We start from the raw sequence: 25,687 nt of genomic DNA, 5'->3' as shown, positions 1-25,687 counted from the left end.
GTCCCGTATTCTGCACCCTTTTTCATTTTTGCCCCGCATGTTACAATTCCACTCATCTTACTGATTACAATTTGGCTCTATCATCTGCCTGTTCTTCCTAACAGTCTTACTACATGCTGCATCTATGTGTACCAACTGCCTCATTCAGCCCTATCACTCCGGTTCACATCCCCTGCCAAGTTCATTTAAACCCTCCCCTACAGCTCTAGCAAACCAGTCCACAAGGATATTGGACCCCCTCAAGTTCAGCTGTAACCCATCCTTTTTGAACAGGTCATACTTTCCCCGGAGGAGATTGCAAATCAAATCAAATCAAGTTTAATTATCAATTAAACTAGTGGTCGCCAACCAGTCGATCACAATCGACTGGTCAATCTTTGAGAATTTCCCAGTAGATCCCGAAAAAAAATGAAAAATAAATACACAAGTACATTATGCCTGATAAACCTTTTGATGCAAAAGCAAATTTTACCCCTAGAGTGCATATGTGTGTCATTTTTAACACACACGTAGTTGCTTTCCCTGGTTATTGTGTTTCTCTTTTCCCACAGCCCAGCATTGTGCGTCACATGTGTGCTGACATCATGTGACTATTGCCGCTGTCTGTCAAATTTCCATGGAGTGTGGGAGAGCTGAAAAAGTGTTTAAGGTAAACGAACAAATGGGCAAACTGTTCAATGGCAAAAGAAAACAACACGCGTGGGTAAAAATGACTCACTTATGCATTCATGACTTAATTAGAAAAATTCTCAGTATAGCGCAGACCTCTGCCGAGGGGGCAGTTAACTGAGGAGTAATTCTTAAAATCTGTAATTCAGATAACGTAATTGCAAAATGCAGTCCTCATTGGCATAAAAATTTGATCAACCTTAATCAGTTTTGACTCTATTATGCTGCTATTTATATTAAGTCAGTAATGCAAAAGTTTAATCAGTTGTACTGCTCTTTCTTTCTGTTGAATTTTTTGCCTTTGATAGCATGAATTCATGTTTAGCATTTTGGATATTGTGCTAGTAATTAACATTAATTTTAGTTTTTACTGAAAAGTTAGCGCCTCTCTCTCTCTTTTAATTTCGCTGTTGTATTTTTCTCAGCGTTGTTTGTGCTGCATCAAAGTGACCAATTAGACTAGATAGGAGTACAGACTGTTGCAAACATCAATATACGGCACTCGCTGGTGATATCCTGCAAGGTAGCTAGCTAGCATAGTGGAGGCTCCATGAAAGAAGGCGAAAATGTACAAATTCTATCCAGAATGGGAAGAGGAATTTCTGTTTACCTTGGTGAAAGACAAGTGTGTATGTATGTTGTGCCATCAAACACAAGCACTGACTAACAGAGGGAATCTGGAGCGGCACCACAACACCAACCACCAGAAATTTAAAGACACCTACCCCACAAAGAGCGCAATCAGTGCCAGGAAAGTTGAGGAGCTGAAATCGGGGTTGAAGGCCCAGCAATCATTTTTCACAAAACATGCTGCTCAATATAAGGCAGCTACTGAAGTATCATTTCGTGTAAGTCACCTTTTGGCTAAACACAAGAAGCCTTTTACAGATGGCGATTTATTCAAGGAAGCAATGGCCATTACCGCAGAGACTGTTTTTAACGACTTTAAAAACAAAAACGGCATCAAAACCACAATACGTAATATACCACTTGGCCCTGCAACAGTGAGAAGGAGGGTGGAGTCACTGTCAGAGGACGTGATCGACAAGTGTTAAAGGACTTGTCATTCTGTGAATATTTTTCACTACAGTTCGATGAATCCTTGGATGTAATGCAAACGGCTCAGCTTGTTGTATTCGTCAGAATGTCTTTCCAGGATTTTACAACACAGGAGGACTTCCTCACTTTTTTGCACTTAAAGGAGAGAGTGAAAGATGAGGATATTTACAATGAGTTTAAAAAAATATGTCCGTGAAAATGTCATAAACTGGTGGCAATTACTACTGATGGGGCCCCAGCAATGCATGGTGTGCACGTTGGTTTTATAGCAGAGTGCTGTAATGACCCTGACTTTCCCGACTTCCTAGATTATCACTGTGTGATTCATCAGCAGGCCTTGGCTGGGAAGATCACAGACTTTTCCCATGTAATGACACTGGTTGCCAAACTGATAAACCTGATTCGAGCCAAAGCGCTTCAACACCGCTTATTCAAGGCCTTGTTGGATGAGCTTGATGCTGCTTGAGGAGACAGACTTCTTCATGCTGATGTTTGATACTTGAGTCACGGCAAAGTGCTGCAACGATTTAGTGACTTGCTGCCTGAGATAAAGACTTTTCTGTCGACAAGAAGCGAGGAACACGAGGAACTGTCAGATGATGCGTGGCTACTGGATTTAGGGTTTCTGACAGACCTAACAGCTAAATTAAACGCACTTAACAACAAACTCATGGGAAAAGACCGACACCTACCCCCTACCTCACATGATAAGCGCAGCAGATGTGTTTAACACCAAGCTCGGTATTTGGATTTCAAATTTAAAGAATGGGAGGCTGACCCACTTCCCCAACTTGGAGAAAATGTTGAAGGCCATCAAGGAAAAAAATGCTTTTTGCCCTGAGCAGTACTGTGCTCACCTAGACAAACTGGCAATAGAGTTCGATCGGCATTTTAGGGAGTTAAACGTCATGAGAGATATTGCTGGATTGATTTCAAATCCATTTCTGCCAATTGATATAGAACAGATAGCAGCCAAATTCCAGCAAAAAATTGATGTGCCAAGTGCTATTGAAGTGGAAATAATTGATTTGCAAAATGACATTGAACTTAAAGCAAGATCAAGGGATGGTGTCTTTTGGAGGCTTGTCAGCAGGGAGACATTTCCTCATCTCACCACATGTGCACTAAGAGTCAGTGCCTACTTCGGGTCAACTTATCTGTGTGAAATTGAAGTATTGAAATATTCTTAAAGGAAGACAGCTATGGCCTGTTTGATATGCTAGTTACAGTGTTTTCTTGGTTGAATTAATTTGAAAGTTTTCAAAAGCATTTTATGTAATTCAAATACAATTAGCCCAAGTAAAAGGCCTCAAATTGGAAGTACGATTTAGTAAGTCGATCTTGCTTTTCACTAAGGCCGATGTAGGGGATCTTGGGCTTAAAAAGGTTGGTGACCACTAAATTAAACCATATATGGATACAGCCGAATGAGACAACATTCCTCTGGGAACAAATTTCAGAACATAGAAGTGCATACAAAATTGCGAGACAGAAGAAAAGAGAACATAGTCAAGCAAGAAAACAAATTATTATTTCAACATCCTGAACAATAAGTCCCACATATTGATGGTTCCCAGCACTCCAAGCTGTAATTCCACCAATCCAAAACTAGAGGGCAGCACTGGCTCAAGAGGCCACCCTAATTGTGCACGGATGCCACACTATGTGGCTTCTGGCGCTTCCTCACCTGTAGTGCAACAACAGGCAAGCCCACAGCCTGAGTCCTAGTCCTTACTGCAACAGAGGCAAAACTGCTGCCTCACCACCAAACGAGGGAAATGCCTGCAGCTATCTATGTCCAGCAAGATCGAATGATCACAAAAGCAATTTCCACAACAGTCACTCACAGTTTCACTGCACGTCACCTTCGTGCACCAACTGTAGTGCCTTTGAGTAACAGGCAGCAGCATGGTTGGACCCTGAGAGGCCGCTGCGCCTGCATGCACCACCATCTCACTGGAGTAAGATCTATACCCAATGATCCAAAAATCTGAAACAATTTTTCAGCCGCACATTTATCTGCCAGATCATTAGTTAATGCAATTCACATCTAGTTAAGTGGATTGATTCTTTTTGAGGGGTAACAAGGATAGCCAATGAGGGCAATTAAATTTTATCATGATAGGAAAGCCCATGTGTTTTCAGGAATTGACAGTGGGAGGAAGCAGAAAGTAATGTTTGTCAGCTGCTTTTTATGACTACAAAGATTTTACCAAAAAAGGTTCTATAAGGCTTCTTACTTAACTCCTGAAGTTTTTATCATGTATGTTAACAATTTCAACTTTGCAGGGGCATAGATTTTACAGATGATCAAAAGTTGGTTGTATGTTGGCAAGCTAAGAGCAAAAGTTTAGGCTTAGAATGCAAGAAGATATAGCTGTCTTTACCATTTGGGTAGAAACATGTTATATGAAAATCAATGAAGAACGTGAGATGATGTGTTTGGAAACGTACATCAGGAAACAATGTACATTGTAAAGCAGAGGATACTGAGTATATGAGAACAGGTATGTCCAAAAAAAAAGTAGCAACCTGTGTAAATCCTATCTATTGCTGTCAGAGTACAGGAGACTTTTATTGCTGCAAAAGTTAACAAGATGATAGCGCACTGTGAGTGTTTAGTCAGGAACTTGGTTCTATAAAGCAAGGGACAGATCTATTGGAGATTTTAATTCTATCACAAGTCCAACTGCTTTATTGATAAAAGGGAAAATGATATGTAATAAGATGATTCAAAATGTAACAGATGGGATTCGAAACAGAACAGCTGGAGGGTGAGAGGACAAAGTGTTGCAGCATTTAGAAAACACTCAGAAATCTCAGGGATGATCGTGCACTGCTAGCAAAGTGCAGTGTCTACGGACTGCACATTGAGAATCTTCAAACCAGTGACAGAAAATCATGGACTAATAACTTGCAACTTTTCGGCCAACAATATTTTCCAGTGCTGTTCTTGCTAGAAGAGAAGATTTATGTTTAAAAAGGAACTAGAAGCTAAACTGGGTAATTCCAACATTTGTGCAGAATTGTGTTGTATAGATAATCTGTACTTAATCACTGCATTTCAAGTTGCACATTAAATTAATGATGTGTGATGACTTCAGTGATTGTTGCATGCAGACTGCTGTGCTGTATTCAACAGCTAGGGGAGCAGGGAAATGGGGAAGACCCTTTATGTCAGTGCTTAAATACAATCAGCAATTCTGAAGCTGCATTGTGGCTGCAAAGCTTTGACAGTGAAAGCTGCAGTGTCAGGGGGTAGATTGTGCGAGCTTGCCTTGAGTGTTCTGATTTCCTCACGCATCCCAAGGACATGTGATTGGTTGGTTAAATGGCCATTGTAAATTGCCCCTGTTGTGTAGATCCTGGGAAAAATTGGGGAGAACAATACTTGGAGAAACTGAGGAGAATGAGAAAAGGGATTAGTATAAGGGTTCTGCTATGCTTAGCAGAGACTATGGAGATGAAAAGTGACCTGTTTCAGAACTGTATCAGTTTATGACATCAGGAGCCCATGTAGTTCTGGAGATGATCTGTTTTGTATAAGAATATTGAAAAATGAAGGATGGCTTAGAACAACGTTTTCTAATGTTGCAGTACTTCAGAGACCTTTATGTAAGATTTAGCAATGAGGAAAAGCTTTCTATTGAGGGAAGATGGGCTAAGGGCTAGGTTGTGGGAATGGAGGTGTAGGAGTCATCCAAACCAATGCCAAGGTGACAGTGGGAAAAAACAAGGATAGGTACCAGTTTCAGAAGGTTAAGTGCAAGAACATGGATGCAGTGTGGAAATGAAATTGCAGGGGTTCCAAACCTTTTTTATGTCATGAGCTATGATTTGTAACTTCAAAATATTAAATTAATTCCGACTATGACACAAAGTCTGGGAATACAGGTCCAGTTCATTCTTTACAAATAAGAGAAAATCTGCAGATGTTGGAAATCCAGGTGAAAACCCCTGATTTCCTTGGCTATGTAAGTCTAAGGAGGATTCCCACCCCAAACCCCATTTTTTTTGGTGCTGTGTAATTTGTTACTCTGTTACAAATTAGTGCCACAAAATAACAGACAGTACTCTACATGCGATTAAAGGAATAATATTTATGAATCTTAGTTTAAGAGTTAGTAAAGAAAAACAAAAAGAATATGGCCCATTTTAATTAAACAGGCAAAGGTGCATACGTTGGAGCACATCTTGAACTTCTTGGTCACTCATGTGCTGGGCCATCAGGCTGCATGAAAGCACACGTTATCCTCCGAACGTCGCTCAGAATCCATCTCGAACAAACGGGTCTCCCACCAGGTTGTTTCCTACACCCGGTTCTCCCTTCCTCTGCCGCCGAACAAAAGCCCCGATTAGTGTTCTTCACCATAAAAACCTTCTCCACCCCACCCCCCAGTTCCAGCATCCCAAATTGGATGGACATTCCTCATCTACCCTCATCTTCAACAATAACCCAAACAGGCTGAAAGCAGAACAGACTCTCTTACAGAACTGCTAAATGAAATACCTGCAGCATAACAGTAAAGATGTGAACCAGGGCATTACACAAGCAACACACACAAAGTGCTGGAGGAACTCAGCAGGTCAAGCAGCACCTGTGGAAAAAAGTACAGCACACAAACAAGAGAAAATCTTGCTGAAGGGTCTCGACCCGAAATGCTGACTGTACTTTTTTTTTTCCATACTGTAGATGCTGCCTGGCTTGCCAAGTTCCTCCAGCACTTTGTGTGTGCTGCTTAGTTCATTCTTTACTTTAAGTGAGATGCCTACAGTTCATGTGGTCGTGTGATGTTGCAGGCAATTAACAACTCAGGTTCTGTAGCCTACTCTGCGGTAGTTGTAAAAGTTGACTTAGAGATTGCAGGAAGTGGTTCTGACAGCTGTGGATACCTTTCTTCTCCTATTCTCTCTGGATCTACTTTGATCCCTTTATTTTTCTTTCTCACAATCCTTCTCTCTTTCACATCATTCTCATTCTTGTTCACATTCTTTCTTTCCATCTCTTCCCTCCTTCTTCTTCTAGTTTGTGCATCTTGATCTTAGGAAGGTCCTTTTAATTCACTGGAGTATTCTGTAGCTCCTTTCTTTTTTTCCTTCTGTTCATCCAGATGGATTTGGTCTATGCAGCTTTTTGTCACCTTCTTGAAGTTCATGCAATAATCTTGTACATGCAGACTAGATTCTAGTTCTTTATACTCACAAAAGCCGAATGATTGCAGCTTTCCTGAAGTTCCTAGAACTGTCTTCCAGCTTTAAACCAAGGCACATTTAGCAAGCAACTGCCTGACTAGTATATCAGAAGCTTTCTCTGATATGTTGCCTTCAGAAACTGTTGCAGTCAGACTACTGATTTTGTCGCTTTCTCTGGGCAGCATGGTTCTTCCTTGGTCCAATATGCTTTCCAGCCAGAGGCACAGAAGTTGGCACCAACATCTGTTTGCCCTCTATTACACAATGATTCACGGTGACAGTTGCAGCATCATACAGTACCTTTCTTAATATACTTTCAGTTGGCTTCATTGCAGGGGAACTGTAGTATACAAACTGTGAATGGATCTCCAAACAAATTGTTGTTGTCTCAGCCACTCACATCCCTAAAATGCTGGTCTTCTTGTTTTACCTGATACAAGTTCAATGTGGCTCGATGTTTGCTGTATTTCACTGTTACGGATGTCATTCCCACAGGAGTTATTTTTTCTCCAGTATAAGCAGGCTTCAGTTTAGTATCTTTGAAATGACTTTCAAACCTATTTTGTTTAATGACTGAAATAGCTGAACCAGCGCCCAATTCCATTTTAATTAATTTGTCATTCACTTCTGGCATAAGCCATGTTGCTTGTCTATTATTAATTTTCTCACTGTTAATCTCAAGGCTACACAATCCTGTGTCTCTCTCATCATTATCAGGATTTTCATCAATGCCATGCAGATTAGTGTTCTTTTTGAAACCGAAACTTGAAATTTTTTCTTCTTCTCTTCTCCATTCAGACCATTTATTTTTGTCTTCCTGGCATGCTTTTTATATATGTCCTTCTTTGTTGCATTTTCTGCAAGTTCCACCTTCAAATCTGTGGTGTTTGGTGTAGGTGAGCGCCTGCCACAATGGTAACACAATTTGTTCAGCCAGGCCAGTTTCTGTTTAGATGATGCAATTCTGTTCATGCTCACTTTCATTCCTGACTGCAACTCAATTGTGTCTCAGTCTGTGGTTTCCATTGAAACAACGATTTCCATTGCTCACTTGAATGTACGCAATGGTTCATCGTTAAGCTCATTACCAAACTGTCAATACTCGACAATCTTTTCAATTCAGCCTCATACTTTGAAATGGACACCCCTTCTTTTTGATTCCGCTAATGAAACCTAAAGTGATCTGCAATTAATAATGGCTTTGGCTTAAAGTGTTCCTGCATCACTTTTATAATATTAACAAAGCTTTCTTCTGATGGTTTGGTTGGGACAGTCAAACTTAAAAGCAAACTGTATATCTTTGATCCTAATACACTTAGCAAAATTAGCACTGCTTATTTGTTATTTCATTTGCTTCAAAATACTGTTCCAATAGTTCAGTATAAAAAGGAAAAGTACGTCGCATCCAGAGTTTCTCTGCTTAGCGGACGATTCCCCTCCACGCCTCTCTGACATAGTGGGGAACCGTATACAAGGCAAGCTACAGCAGTGGTTTGCCATTGCCTTCTGCTGGGTGAGCTTCCAAAGAGAGCACCAGCTCGTAACCCAGCACGGATGGAAAGCGTGCAGGGGAGCCGGCTGGACCGAACTCGGGACCTTCCGTCCAGAAGTCCAGCACTGATGCACTATGCCATGAGCTGAATCATATATGAACCAATTACCTGTTGTGTAATCAAACTAGTCAATCTTTCTGATGTATCCAGCCACTTCTGATTTTTTTAATGATAATTATCACCTGTTATTCACTCTTTATAAACTCTGAATTCTTCCGTTTTCTTTAAAAAAAATTTGATCGTGTCTTCTCTTCCAAAGAACACAGTTTTTTTAAAAAACTTGAGCAGTCTATGCATGTGCTAGTTGTTCCTTTTAACTCGCCATTGCTCTTACTCGATTTTGTTAGCTTTCAAATGCCTCGTTCACTTTAGCAGGTCGGTGGTCGTGTCGGGTTCATTGTAAAATATCTTTTCGCCAATGTTATGTTTTGTAACTTCAAAGCATTAAATGAATTCAAATAAACTCATAGGAGTCTGACAATATGAGCGTTGCTCGAGTTTACGTTAAGCGAGGCGTGCATGTACCACATGGTCAGGGCCGCACTTTGGGCAGGGCTAGGCTGGGCTGCAGAAGGGCCCAAAATAGGTAGCTATCATCATGGCGGACCAAAAAAAATACGAGTGTGGAGCACAGAAAAGAAAAAAGAAACAAGAAAAAGAGGACCGTGAGAAGGAAGCATTAAAGAAGACATTGAAATTGACAGAATTTTTTAAACCTGTTCTTGACGATGCAGCAGTACCATCGCTCTTGTTACAGTCTGAGACCGGTGGACAAACGGAGACTTGTTCCACAGTTAGCGCTAGCACCAGCATTAGCACAGGACCACCGTCCTTGCCATAGTCAGTAGCTAACGTTGAAGAGTCAGAGAGCATGACTTTGGGATTCCCCAACACAAAGACCTCCAAACAACCAAGTTGGGCCGTCATTAATGTTAACATTACCGCTACTGAGGGTCCTTACAGCACTGATCCTGCTTGCTGGGGAAAGGAAACGTTCAGTCCGAGTGTACTGGGCTAAGAAAGGGCCGGAGTCCTGCCAGAATAAGGATGTGGATATCAAAGCTTTGGAACGAGTATACAAACAGCAGAGACGTTTTTTCCTCCAAATTTCACTTCAAACGCAAGCTCGTAAATGGTGAGTACATATCAAGGCAAAGGCTCTTATATTCCCCTTCCACTGGCTGTGTGTTTTGTTTTGCCGCATCTTCAGCGATGGTAACTGTCAGTCCATCTTCGAAACTGGCTTTAGCAACTGGAAATATGCCGCTGAGCGCATAAGGGAGCATGAAAATAGCAAACACCACAGGAAAACGATACTGACCTACGTTACACTAGCGTCTGACAGCGGAAAGATAGATACAGAACTGCAAAAACAGTTTGAGTCAGAGTGTGTCTATTGGACCAAAGTATTGAGAAGAGTGTTGGTGGTTGTGAAGTTTTTGGTTGAGAGGGGACTGGCTATCCAAGGCTCCAGCGATATATTTGGCAGGCCTGATAACGACAACTACATAGGCTCAGATCCACAATGGGACAGGACAGGCTGAATCATCTTACTCTGATGCTACTTGACAATGATCTTGTTCGGAAACTGGAGTTTAGTAATCTGATCAAGGACTTTGCTGCAAAGAAATCCAGAAGAACTAGGTTTAATTTTGAAAAACAATCATTTGACTTTGTAAATATTTAGGCTTGTGTGTCATTGCTGTTCCTGTTTTTGTGGCAATAGGCTAATAGTTGACTGTTTACAAACTTAGTAAGTAAAAACTGGTTTTTACTCTGCAAGCCAAACAGTACAGCAATAGGTTAGTATGTGCTAGATCTCATTTTTCAAAAAGATTGTTGAAGCATTGTCAAGTTTCTTAGTTTGCCATAGTGTCATCTCTCTTAGCCTTTTTGTCTCTCATTTCTATTTTACTTTCTCAGAACACACGGTTGAGAAAAATACCTCGATAAAAATGCTTTAGCATTGTTTGAGAAATAAGGCCTATGGTATGTGCAGCAATAGCTAAATAAAGATTGGGTACATCATACTTCGTCTCCCTCATAACTTTACGAAGCCAACGAAGCCTAGGTCAATTTTTGAGTGCTTTAGATGCTGCCCTTCAAACTAAGAATCTGCATTACTTTCTGTCCTCCCTCTTCAGGCCTGTAAGCTTATAGCCTACGTATTGTACTAAACCAATGTCTTGGTCCACTGCTTTGATATTTAGACCAGTACAACCTTTGCTCTTGCTCTTGCCTTTTTCTGCTTGGTACAGCAGCATTCTATGGTGTCAGGAGGGGCCCCGGCCCTGCACGTGGTAGCGTGAAGACGTAAGCAAATAACCCTTTAATTAACCATTTAACTGAACAAGAATGCGTAATCAACCTAAATAAATAAATATACACACACTATATATATACATACAAGACTACCTGAATATTATTGAAATATTAAATACCATGGACTAATACTCTTAAGCAAGGGGACCGTGAACCCCTAATTGGGAACCTCTGGTCTATAGCAATCAGACATTATCTGAGAAACTAGGTGAATTCTCATGCCTGATTGGCATTTTTAAGCAAACACGCTACATTCAATTTGCACTCTTACCATCAATTGTTATTGTTGTTCTATAAGACCAGAAGATACATGGTAGGAACAGAATTAGGCCATTCAGCCTCTCAAGAATTCTCCATCATGACTGATCCATTTTTCTCTCAGCCCCAATCTCCTACCTTTTCCCTGTGTCCCTCCATGCCTGACTAATCAAGAATCTATCAACCTCTGCCTTAAACATATCCAATGACTTGGCCTCCACAGCTGCCTGTGGCAACAAATTCTACAGACTCACCACTCTGGCAAAAGAAATTCCTCCACATCTTCATTCTGAAAGGAATCTCTATTCTGAGGCTGTGTCCTTTCGTCTAAGACTGCCTGACCTCAGGAAACATCCTCTCCACATCCACTCTATTGAGGCTTTTCAACATTCAACTGGTTTCAATGAGGTCACCCCTCATTCTTCTGAATTCCAGTGAGTAGAGGCACACAACCATCAAACACTTTTCATATGATAAGCCTTTCAATCCCAGAATCTTTTTTCTGAACCTCCTTTGAACCCTCTCCAATATCAGCACATCCTTTCTTATTTAAGGGGCCCAAAACTGCTCATAATGCTCCAAGTGAGGCCTCACCAGTGATTTATACAGCCTCAGCATTACATCCTTGCTTTTATATTCCAGTCCTCTCGAAATGAATGCTGACATTACATTTGCCTTTCTCACTACCTTTTCGACCAACAAATTAACCTTCAGGGTATTCTGCATGAGAACTCCCAAGTCTCAGATTTTTGAACTTTCCCTCTATTTAAAAAATAGTCTATGATTTTATTTATTTTACCCAATGGCATATCCATACTCTTCCTCATGGTGTATTCTATCTGCCACTTCTTTGCCCATTCTCCTAATCTGTCTAAGTTATTTTGTAGTCTCTTTACTTCCTCAATACTACCTGCCCCTCCACCTATCTTTGTATTATGCACCAGTTTGGCCACAAAGCCATCAATTCTGCCATCCAAATCACTGAGATATAATGTAAAAAGTAGTGGTCCCAACACAGAACCCTGTGCAACTCCACTAGTCTCTCTCAGCCAACCAGAAGAGGCTCCCTTTATTCCCACCCTTTGCCTCCTGTCAATTAGCCAATGCTCTATCCATGCTAATATCATGGGCTCTTAACTTGTTAAGCAGCCTTATGAGTGACATCTTGTCAAAGCCATTCTGAAAATCCAAGTACACAGCATCAACTGCTTCACCTTTGTCTATCCTGCTTACCATTTCGGCAAAGAATTCAAACAAATTTGTCATGCAAATTTTTCCTTTAAGAAAACTAGGCAGACACTGGCCTATTTTATCAAGTGCCATCAAGTATCCTGGAACAACATCCTAAAAAGTTGACTCTAACATCTTCCCAGACACTGAGGTCAGACTAATGGGCCTAAATTTCCTTCCTTCTGCATCTCTCACTTTTTGAAGAGTGGTGTGACATCTGCTATTTCCTGGTCTTGTGAATGTTCTTGTTGGTGCCAGTCAGCCAGTCAGGTCAGATCGCTGCAGCTCTGATTGAGATGTTGCAACACAAGGTTGCCCTTTCTTCTTTTAAAGCTGGGTTGGGGACAGGTTATTCTCCTGATGGTAGACTTCTCAGTTAATAACATGCAGAGATGGCTTGGATAACATGAGTGGAGTTTGTAATTTATTCATTTCCAGTATTTGCGTATCACTGACAAAGTGAATATTTATTGCCCTTTCCTAAATGCTCTTCAGACTTCTTGATGCACAGCAGTCTTGCTTATGAAGTTATGCCAAAATGCTATTAGGAATTTAGAACCAGTGATAATAAAACTGTGGCAACATGTTTTGAAGGGAAGCTGATGTGTAGCTTGGAGCGAAACATGCAATTGTTGAGTTTCTTAAATGCTTCTTAAACTCTGATTATTCAGACAAATATTCCAACACAACCAGCATGTAAATGTAATTACGAAGAAACCACAGCAACCTCTCTATTTCCTTAGAAGTTCACAAAGATTCTGCATGACATCTAAAACATTGAAAAACTTCAATAGATATATAGTGGAAAGTATATTGACAGGCTGCCTCACAGTCTGCTATGGAAACATCAATGTCCCTGAACGGAAAATCCGACAAAAATTTGTGGATACGGCCCAGTGTGCTATGGTGAAACCCTCCCCACCAATGAGCACATCTACACAGAGCGTTGTCCCAGGAAAACAGAGTCCATCATTAGTTCCCCCACTGTATTATTATGTGTGAACGTAATAAAGAAATGCAGTTCCCTGTGGGAAATGCGGGCAGTTCATCCCGGAACCGGAAGTTTTGTTGGAGAGCCAGTCGCATGCTCTTTGTGTTGAGCTGGAGTGTTCTGAATAAAACTGTTCTAGCAGTTACCCATACTAAGTTTGTTTTTATTAAGAACAAGCATAACATGGTGTCAGAAGTCAGCATGAGGTATCATCGCGGGGAAAGAAGTATCTTGTGAGCAACTGAGAAAGAGACACTAGGTCGGATGGTACAAAAAAGATGTTCCAACGAGGTGAGAGATCATGTTGTATCCCAAAGTTCACCGAATTCTCCAAGAAGTTCAGTTGAGAGGCTGAGAATTCACATCATGGAGAAGCTAAGTCCTCCTGCAACTATGCAGTTTACCAGCTTTCTAACTGATAACTGAGACACTTCAAACAGCAATTCAATATAGTGTATATTTAGAGGCTGTTGGAGCAGAGAGGGCTGATGAAAATTGAAAGCATCTATCTTTCTACACGTAGTTGGTGAAGCTGCTTTGGACATGTACAACAACTTTCAAATTGATGAGACAGCCCATACATTGTGTACTCTAATGATAAAATTTGAGGAGTGTTTTGTTCCAAGTAAAAACATCACGTTTGAGAGATATAAATTGTTTTCCTGCGACCAGACCTAGGTGTTAGCTTTGACCAAGACTTAGCTGAGCTTTCCACACTAAGTAAGTATTATCAGTTTGGAGATTTGAGAAGCTTGCTAATTAGAGACAAAATAGTATCCCAGATAATGGGCTCAGAGAAAGATTGCCCTGTGAAAAAGATTAGACTTTGGGAAAGGCTGTGGATATGTTTAGGGCAGCAGAGACCACATGACCATAAGCTAAGGTGTTGTACAAGGCAGACACAACAGTGCATGCTGTGTAAACTGAGGAGCAATGAACGAGTCATTTCCAAAAGCACCAGCAAAGCAAAAAGGAAGGCTCAAACAGCAAATGCAGAAAATGCAGAGGAGGCACATTCCAAGGACATGTCCTATTTATGTAAAATTCGCAATAATTTTGGAAAGATGAATCATTTTTGCAAAGTGCTACCAAGCTGGGGCTACCAACAGAAAGTGCACATGATTGCTGATGAAATGGAGGAAATCTTTGTAGATTCTCTACAGACTGTTAGTGCAGGTAAAACAGAATGGATTGTCCCAGTGACTGTGACTAAGACAGAAATTCCATTCAAGCTTGACACCGGAGCCCAGGAAATCTGTTATCCATGGATGATTACAAGATTCTCACAGTAAAGAGCAAGATTTACCCAGTGCAGTTAAAAGCAACAAGCTACACTGGACGGAACATTGCAGCAAAGGGAGGCTGTATAGTGACGTTTGAGCAAAAGAAGCAGTACTGATTGTAGAAAAGAGGGTACAGCCAATATTAGGTCTGAGTGTATGTAAAAAGCTACCCAGTGAAAAGAGTTTTTATACTGGTTTCACAGTCCAAAGATGACCACACGTCACTCATGGAAGATTGCGTGAATGTTTTTGATGGGCTTTCTGTTCACAAAATTCATATTGATAAGACAGTGGCTTCTGTTCTCCATGCATGCAGGAAAGCTCCAAGAACTAACACGCATGGAACTGATAAGTGTCATTCAGAAAACTGAAGGACCAGCAGATTTGGTGAGTTCACTTTTTATTGTGCAGAAGAAAATTGGAGTATTGTGTATATGTCTAGATTCCAAAGATCTTAATAAAGCCATCAAGAGAGAGCATTTTAAATTGCCAACATGGGAGGAGGTCATGTACCAGTTTTGCAGGGTTTGAAAACATGATGCATCGTCTGAGTTTTGGCAGATGAAGCTTGATGAGGCAAGTTTGAGACTGTACTTTTAACACACCATAGGGATGATATCACTTTCTTCAGCTAATGTATGGGATTCTGTCCACACCAGAAGTCTGCCAAAGAACAACCTACATGATCTTTGAGGGCATAACTGGTGTTGAGAACATGATGGATGACACCATCTTCTTGGATGAATGTGATGCACAACTGAGAGGTGCTTAATGTGACATGGAATGTCAATTTGAAGCTAAATAAAGCGAAATGTGAGTTTAGTGTTAAGAACACTGACTTTCATAGGAGATGTCATGTCAGAAGAGGAAGTAAAGCCTAAACCAAGAAAGACTTTGGGCATCGAAAACATGGAGAGGCTCCAAAACAAGGAGGAGGTAAAATGTTTCTTGGGGATGGTGACTTACCTGGCGAAGTTCATTCCTCAACTGTCAACTGTGTCAGCACCACTTAGGTCACACCTTGAGCAGTGAACTGAGTGGATTTGGTCTCATGAGCACAAGAGCTCTTCAAAATCCTGAAAACAGTCCTAATTGAAGAGCCCGTGCTGAAGTTTTATGATCCGGAAAGGTGTACTAGGATTTCAGCTGATGCAACCCGGTATGGCCTTGGATCAGTACTACTGCAGCAGCATGATGACACATGGCAACCTGAGGCCTATGTACCAATGGATTTAACAAGTGCAGAAGTAATGAGTAAGAACTTCTCATCAAAACATATGTTTGTGAAAAGTTCCATCAGTACATCTATGGACAAGCTTTTGAAGCAGAGGTGGACCATAAGCCATAGGACCATCATCATATAAGATCAGGACAGCAGCAGGGACAGATGAAATGATGAAAGTACTCAAAGAGTCAATACAGAAAGGAGGGCCAGCAGCTAAGAATGACTGTCCAATGTATATTCGGGATAATTGGGCATGCAGAGCTGAACTGTCAGTAGTGGAAGATACGGTCTTCAAAGGAAACAGGTTTGTGATTCTAATGTTGCTACACAAGGAGATGCTCCAGAAGGTACACGAAAGGGTTCCTGGTGAGTAAAAAATATAAACGTAGATCTCAGGAAGTGATGTACTGACCAAGAATGAACCAAGACATCAGCCAAACCACTGCTTCATGTGAAATCTGCCTTAGCTACAGACCAAAGCAGCTAGCTGAACTGCTTACACCACACCCTATATCAGATGGGTTGCACATCAAATTTGGAGTGGATTTGTTTGATTGTAGTGGAAGAGTCATATTGTTGTAACAGACAACTTATACTTCATACTTTACTGTCGCCAAACAATACTTTTCCAATTAGCCAGAGGTTGCAACACTGTAATCAACATTCAGCAAAGGGGTTATCACGTTCCTGAAAACTGTGTTTGCAAGGCATGGAGTTCCATGTGAAGTAGTATCAGACAATGGTCCACAATTTTCGAGCTGTGAATTTGAGACCTTTGCCAATGATTAGGGTTTTGATATGTAGTTTCAAGCCCACATCACCCAAAATCTAATGGCCTAGCAGAGAGTTTGTTCAAGGTAGTGAAGAGCCTAGTGAAGAAAGTGCAAGATGGATGTGAGGATTTCCACAAAAATCAAATGACTTACAGAGCAGCACCACTGAACAATGGTCGCTCTCCGGCCCAAATGATGGTGTGTCAACACATACAGACTAACCTTCCAGTGCACAAAATCCTGTTGACACCTAGAGGAGCACACAAGGCTAAAGTGAAAGGGAAAGAAAAACAGAAACAGTTTCTCAACAAGATTGTGAAAAACCTATGTTACGTACCCTGTAACTGGGTTGCCAAACCAGCAGAAATGGATCACTCAGTTGGAGTCTGGATTACTAGAACTAAGAAAGTTTTATTAAAGAAACAAGCAACACAGTAATCGAAAGGATAACAAATGCAACAGTTCAGCATTGATAACCACACATGTGCACAGAATTAGGATAACAGCATCAATCAAGCTCTATCGTTGTCTAGGGATAAATGACCAATTTCAAAGTGACACAAAGTTCAGTCCAATTTGGTAGTTCAGTTCGCAGTAATCGTTGCCATGGCGATGGACAACTTTGGGGGAGAGAGAGAGAGAACGGGAACGACTGATCATTCAGACACGGCTTCCACTCACAGACCGGCGATATGGCTCACAAGCAGCTTTTGGGCAGGTCCTTGGTGATGTCACCTGAAGTCACTGACTGTGACCCCTCCTCCAGATGCGGTCGATCCTTTGCAATGAACTCGGCACCCAAGCAAGGGCGGACACACACCGGGTTCCCGCTGATCGTACCTTTCCACCCTATGCGTTGTCCGGTACTTCCCACCGACTCGTGAGAGGCGCACCGCTTCCAGGGTCTCGTTACCTCGGGTGTCGTGTGTGCTGCCTTAGCGAACCTGTCCCTTTTTATCCCCCTGCTGGGGTATCGCCTGTCCATCACTTCAAACAGTTCAGGATTCAAAGGGGGAGCCGCTCCAGACAGCTCTCTCTCCCCCGTCCCTTCATTACACATCTCCAGATGCTGTTTCATTGTGTTCCTTATCTCTCTCTTGAAGACAGGTGGCAGACCAACTGCTGCTCACACAGGACAGCTAACATCTTATCTATGTGTATTCTCGTCACACCTATCAGTTCTGATCTTGGGCAAAAATTGTGAATCCGAGTTCACGATTCTGGCTCAAGGATGTATGCAAGAGGAAGTAGTTCCACATTCATACTAGATCCAAGACAGAGTGAAGGACACCTCTGAGAAGGAATTGTGAGGATTTATAACCACAATCTCCAGCCCTAATCTGTGACACATCACCTGTCAGTACATGAAAGGGACACGCACGAAATGCTGGAGGAAATCAGCAGGACGGGCAGTATCCATGGAAATGAAAATTCAATGTTTTGGGCCGAGACCCTTCGTCAGGACTGAAGATGGAAGGGGCAGGGGCCCTATAAAGAAGGTGGGGGGAGGGTGGGAAGGAGAAGGCTGGTGAGACCTACATCAGTCTGAAACATTGACTGTTCATTTCCATGGATGGTGCCTGACCTGCCGAGTTCCTCCAGCGTTTTGTGCATGTTGCTTTAACCACAGCATCTGCAGAGAATTTTGTGCTTAAGTACACCAAAGGGGCCAGCAGACATAAAAAAAAAATGAGCAAGCTGATCAGAGTTCTCAGAAAGACACTAATATTCATACAGCAAATGAAAGCAATACATCTGTGCAAACAAATAGCAGACCAAAAAGGATCAACTTCAAGCCACCTCAGAGACTGATTGAAAATTTATGGGTGAATAAGGGACTGTATTTGATCATTACAATTGAAGTTAATGAAGATATCGTTGTTGGAAAGAAATATTGTGTCTTTGAGTTTTATGTGGACATTGTATTGCATTTTTTTTAAGGGGAAGATGTGTTATTGTGAGTGTACATGATAAAGGACTTCAGTTCCCACTGGGCATTGCGAGTGGCTTACCCCAGATTCGGAAGCTTCATTGGAGAGCTGGTTGCATGAGTTCTGTGTTGACCTGGGGTGTTCTGAATAGAAATGTTCGAGCGTTTAACCATACTAAGTTTGTCTTTATTAAGAACAAACATAACACTATCATCACGGATCCCCCAGCACCCAAGTCATGCTCTCTTCAAACTGTTGCCATTACTAAGAAGTTACAGGAGCCTCTGGACTCACACCACTAGGATCAAGAACCATTATTACCCCTCAACCATCAAGCTCCTGAACCAGAGGGGATAACCTCACTCAACTTCACTTGCCTCATTACTAAGCTGTTCCCACAATCTATGGACTCACTTTCAAGGACGCCTTACCTTATGTTCTCAATCTCAATATCCTCCTGCGCCTCACTGGCATATCCAGAAGCAATCTTGCTGTTTTGTTAGCGTTACGTCTGTTTTACAAGTTCGAGTTGCTAGCTCGATGCTCAACCCAGCATGGATGGAACGAATGCAAGGAGCCGTCCATATTCGAAGCTGGGATCATTAGCACCAAAGACCGGTGTGGATGCCACTACACCATTGGCGGCCTACGATGTCCTTAATATTTATTGCATATTTATTTATTATTATTATCTTTATTTTTCTCAACTCAAGCTGGTAAAACCTGAGGTATAGGCATAGCCAAGCACGCTCATTTCTCAATTGCTAGGAACTTTCAGACTATTCTAGTGGTGCTTAGTATTGTGGCTTTCTGGAGATTCATGTAGATATTGTTGTGTAGCCCTAATTGTTTAATGTTATTGTGTAGCAACTTTGGGATGCCAGTTGTAGATATGACGATTGGGATAAGTATACCCTATTCAGGTTTCATAGTCTTTCAATTTCTTCTTTTAATTCAGCATATTTCTGCTGCTTTTCACTTACTGATTTATGTATGCTATTTGTGTTTGGAATGGCTATATCTGTTAAGTAAGTTGTTCTTGTTGTTTATCTTGTAGTATTATATCCAGTTGATTATTATAGATTGTACTGTGGGTAATAATGGATAGATCATAGTATAATTTTTAGGACTGTCTCTAAAACTGGATCAGGCTCATATTTATAGTACTGTATGGTTTCATCGATATGTTTCTATCTTAAAGCAAGATTTTGGTGAATGATGTTTGCTACTTGATTGTAATTGCATAAGTAAACTGCTGCAGGATCGTGTACTGTGTGGTATTGTTTCTGATTTCTCTTGGCATCTTCTGCATTCATCGTCTTGAAATTTTTGGTTTTTTATTCTGTATTTTTGATTATTTTTATGTTAACCACCTGGTTCTGTTTTGCCACAATGAACCTTTCTGTTTCTGGGAAGTGGTCTCCAAATTTGTGCCTGGCATTTGATGCTTTTTTGTTGACATCTAGTCTGCTCAGATCATGGGAATGAATGCCGTAGAGGGTCATACTCTTCCTTTGGTTAACTCTTCTATAGTGATAATTCCTTCATTTTTCTGGATTGTGCTTTCTTTTAAGTTTAGTGGTATCTACTTCTTATCAGAATTGCATTTGCTCATATTGAGTGCGGAATCCTTTTCTCAGTGATGAAAATATATGCCTAGAAGTTTCATCTAGCTGTTGTTTAAATTTTTTAAGTCTGTTATTCCTCTTCCTCCCTCTGTCCTAGGTAGTGTTAACCTAAGCACGTTTGAGTGTACATACTGTTTTCTAAGATTTGTCATTTTGGTTCTTATTTTTCTTCATAAATTTTCCAGATCAGTTTGAGACCAAGATATTATACTAAAAGAATATGTTAATATGGGTATAAAGTGTTTATTGCCTTTGTTATATTTTTACCATTGATTCTGCTTGGCAGATTTTCAGAAGCCTTGAAGTAAATTCTGTTGAAGAGTTTCCTTTTAACACACTATGATCTATTTTCCTTGCTTGTTGATATCCCACTAATATATTTCATTTTCATCTGTTGGTTGTATTGTATCCCGCTGCTCTGTTTTGTATTACATTAGCTCTATTCCACCTTTCTTTATGTTTAATGTTCTGCATGTATCTAGTCCAAAGTTCATATTTATATCTTTCAAAAATAGATCTACTATTTGAAATAATTCCTTTAGCTTTGCTGATGAAGGAACACAATTTCAAATCATCCACATATAGAAAATGTATTATGGTTATTATTTTTTCTTTCTCTTTGTATTTGCACAGTTTGTTTTCTTTTGCACACTGTTTGTCCATCCTGTTGGTGCAGTTTTTTATTGATTATATTCTGATTATTGGATTTTTGAGTGTGCCTGCAAAAAATGAAACTCAGGTTTGTATATGGTGACATATATGTACTTTGATAATAAATTTACTTTGCACTTTGAACATTGAAACTTGCCTCTGCAAGTCTTCTGAGAGACCCAAAGGGATTCATTTGCCTCAGAATACCAAGTCTTGCAGCTACTATATTCATATTGTCTTGAATGTTATATAGTTTTGATATTTTATGAATCAAATATATAATGCCTAAATTAAATTTCAAACAATTCCTTTTTCGATTTGAAGGGCTGTGTTCATTTAACGTGGATGCTGGATACCTGTTCCTTTATTGACCCTTACAAAACTGATTGATCACTAACCTAGCCATTGATGTACAGACAAGATTAGTATCCTTCATCATTAGCTCCACTATACGAAGTTGCTAAGAATTTGGATTTCAGGAACTGGGAAATATGGCTAGAATACCCTGGAATGGGTAAACATGGTGATAAATAATTTGAAGATGTGGGATCAATGTTTCCACTCACTGGTAGGCAAGAGCATCATCATCAGGTATGAGTTGGCCTTGATGTTGCTCCAGGTGATGAAGGTATCACAGGGACATCCAGAATGTATAGTGTCCTTGGAGTCATGATGTAGAGGCCTCCAGAGTAAGAGATAAGATGCACCGAATATAATCCTCACCCTGAAGATTAACTTCCTGTTTCACTACATCAAGCTGTTCCTCAAACCTGAGTATACAAGCATCAATTGCCTTTGCATGTCAAGGTTTTCCCTGATCCCACATTGCTAAAGATAGAATTGGGCTCATTGCTCAAAAATATTCCACCCAATTAAACCTTGCTACACTACCTGTTCCTAAACAGACTTTCTATGCCATTTGGCAGAATCTCCCATCACCAGGATTGATAAACAAGTACCAAGGCCCTTCTTGGACCAACAATGGGAGGGACTCTCCCGCAAGATCATTTATAAAACCATAAGACCATAAGACTTAGGGGCAGAATCAGGGCATTTGATTCATCGAGTCTGCTCTGCTATTTCATCATGGCTGATTCAATTTTCCTCTCCACCCCATTCTCCTGTTTTCTCCACATATCCCTTCATGTCCTGACCAATGAAGAATCTATCAACTTCTGCCTTAAATATACATAAAGATTTCACCTCCATAGCTGCCTGTGGCAAAGAATTCCATAGATTCACCTCTCTCTGGCTAAAGAAATTCCTCTTCTATTATATAAGGAAGCCCCTCCATTCTGAGTCTGTGTCCTCCGGTCTTAGACTCTCCCACCATAGGAAACATCCTCACTACATCCACACTATCAAGGCCTTTCACCATTCGATAGGTTTCAATGATATCACCCCCTATTCTTCTGAATTCCAGTGCATGCAGACCGAGAGCCATCAAACACTCTTCATATGAAAAGCCATTCAATCCTGGAATCATATTCATGAACCTCCTTTGAATCTTCTTCAGTTTTAGTTTCTAAGAAAAGGGACCCAAATCTGCTTACAATACTCTAAGTGAGGCCTCAGCAGTGTTTTATAAAGTCTTAACATTGCATCTATCTTTGCTTTTATATTCTTGAAATGAATGCTAACATTGCAATTGTTTTCTTCACCACAAACCAGCAAGTTAAACTTTAGGGACTCCTACACGAGGACTCCCAAGTCCTTTTGCACCTCAGGGTTTTGTATTTTTTCTTCATATAGCAAAGAGTCAACATCTTAATTTCTTCTATCAAAATCCATGACCTTATACCTCCCAACACTATATTTCATCTGCCCCTTCCTTGCCCATTCTCTTTATCTGTCTAAGTCCTTCTGTAGCCTCTTTACTTTCTCAAAACTACCTGCCCCCTCCACCTATCTTCATATTGTCTGCAAACTTTTCAATAAAGCCATCAATTCCATCATCCAAATCATTAACACATAATGTTAAAAGAATTGGTCCCAACACAGACCCCTGTGGAACACCACTAGTCATCAGCATCCAGTCAGAAAAGGCTCCCTTTATTCCCACTCTTTGCCTCCTGCCAATCAGCTACTGATTCATCCATGGTAGAATCTTCCCTGTAATTCCATGGGTTGTAGCTTGTTAAGCACCCTCATGTGTGGCATCTTGTCAAGGCCTTCTGAAAATCAAGAACACAAATCAACAGATTCTTCTTTGTCTATCCTGCTGGTTACATCTTCAAAGAATTCCAACAGATTTGTCATGCAAGAGTTTCCTTTGAGGAAACCGTACTGAATATGACCTATTCATGTGTTATACTTGACGGAGGTGGAGTTAAGATGGCGCTAAACGGCCACTCCTTTGCTTGCATCTTTGGAAACAGCTCTATTTCCATCTTTAATATCTTTATTTTTCCCTTACAGTGTTCTTTTGAAGACCCTGACCTGGAGTTACACGCTGACTTTGGTTCGTTGTGGGAATGGGCCCCATTCTCGGAGTTCAGGACCGGCTGTTGTTCGGCATGCCAAGGGGTCGGCCTGAGAGGCGGCCTAATGTTTGGAAGCCTAAGATCTTGGGGCTCTGCAGATGGGCAGATCAAGGGTCGATGTCATGGAAGGATACTCGTGTGTCGTTGGGGAGGTGGGAAAATCTTTCGCTGTAGACCCGAAGACCTGAGATCTTTCAGATCTTCGGGCATAGAGCTCATAAAAATTGACAAAACGGACTTTTTAACATCGTAAACCAACTGGCTGTTGTTATGTCTCCCGCTCGCTGTGAAAATAGGGGACACCTTCCTCTCCCGTATTAGGGAGAGAGAGAACCTGTGGGTTGCCGAATGCCAGATGAATTGCGATAGTCTTTGGGGTAACAGCAAGGTCTGTGTCTTTGCTATCGCTTAGCTCACACTTGTGCTCGGTAGCAGGTGTGCTTTTTGTTTTGCCGGTGGGGGGAGGGGGGATTGTTGCTCGCTGCTGCTTGCACTCGGGAGAGGGATGATTGGGGGGACCTTGGGATTCTCACGTTTAACTGTCGCTCATTCTTTGGGGCACTTCTCTGTTTCAGTGGATGTTTTATGAAGAAAAAACATTTCAGGATGCATATTGTACACATTTCTCTGACATTAAATCGAACCTTTGTATCAGTAGCCTCTGTCCCACCACACTGAAGCTCATATAGCCATCATGAATTCTCCATGGAGATTGACAACATTCTGGGATCCTGCCACCTCTAGACATTTAGGGTCTGGGCCCTGTATATCCTCTTTCCTAAGTCCAGTAAGAATGAAATATGAATGACACCGATACATTGAAAGAGAATGTATAGAACTGACAGCACAATGACTATAGAGAAAGCAATGCCTCAATTACTTTTGCAAAGCAATTTGATGTTTGTTTGTTTTGCTCATTACTAATAAAGGATCAAATATGTTTGTTCAACTTTGAACATTATTATTACTGAAGGCACGTCATACATGATGACTCTCCGTGCTTGGTCTCAAACAGTGGCATTGGTTTGTTTGAATAGCCTCTACAAGAATATTGATAACCAAATGAGTAAAAGTTTAGAATGGAAGTGCAGAGTTGAGGCTGCAAACAAATCATAGATAAATGATGGGTTAGAAGGTTTCTCTTCTAAACTTTAATTTTCACAGAAATGCTCTGAACTCTTTTACTTTAAGTTAGTCTTGCAGAAATGATTCAACAAATGTTTTTAATTTCTAGTCATGAACCAAGCAGCCATGCACGAAATCAACACAAATTGTTAGGATATTTGAATGCAGATATTTTTGGACATAGGGAGCTTTTGCTCACACTTAATATCACTAATCCCTTCTAAACTTCTTGCATTGTTATTGGATACAAATCAGTATCAGAATCAGTTTTTTTATTACTGGCATATGTCATAAAATTTGTTGTTTTTCTGACAGCAATACAACACAATACATAATAATAGAGAAAAAATGTGAATTACAGTAAATAGTTAAATTAAATAAGTGCAAAATTAAAAATATAAAAGTAGTGAGGTGGTGTTAATGGGATCAATGTCCATTCAGAAATCAGATGGCAGAGGGGAAGAAGCTGTTCATGAATTGCTGAGTATGTGCCTTTAGGTTCCTGTACCTTCTTCCTGATGGTAGCAATGAGAAGAGGGCATGTCCTGGGTGATGGAGGTCCTTAATGATGAATGCCAGCTTTCTGAGGCATCACTCCTTGAAGATGTCCATGGAGAAATCATAAACAATGCTAACAATAATGATAATGCAATCTGTGCTTCACAGTAAGATCTAACATATTAATGTGTGTGTACTGGGCATTAATTTGAACAGCCTTGATGGTTCATAGAACCACTTCTTCAGTATCCAGGCTTACTGAGACATTTGGTGAGCTCTTAATTATGACAGAAGTGCTTATTAAATACAATATTTTGAACTTTAATTATCTTTAATTAGCACTTTTATCATAATTTTTGGGAAGCAAGCAGAAAGATCTATATACACATCATGAACCATTTGGAACACTTTGGCACTTCACTGAAAGATAAATCACCTCCAGAAGTAATTCACTTAATTTAGCTTTGTATTCATATATTTTATAAACAATGTAATAAGAACAACAGAGTACACACAATAGTTATACGCAAGCAGTAATTTGACCAGCTGTAACAGATTGTCATAAACAGCACATCAGCATTTTCTCAAAATCAGAATTATTGTCTTGAATTTGTTCGAAGACCTCAATAATTTCATCATTGTGTGTCCACTACAAGCTTCAAATGAAAGTTTGTCTTTTCTTTTCAAATCTTTTTATCATTATTATCCAAAATTAATAGGAGTACATTGAAGTAGGCAACACTTACAATGCCTCAAGAAAAAAAAACATTATTTTAAAGATTGAAAAAATTTTGGTGATTAAAAGAGAAAAAAAG

The sequence above is a fragment of the Mobula birostris genome, chromosome 5, assembly GCF_030028105.1.
Source record: "Mobula birostris isolate sMobBir1 chromosome 5, sMobBir1.hap1, whole genome shotgun sequence".
Taxonomy (NCBI): Eukaryota; Metazoa; Chordata; class Chondrichthyes; order Myliobatiformes; family Myliobatidae; genus Mobula; species Mobula birostris.
This window is presented reverse-complemented; position numbering follows the sequence as displayed.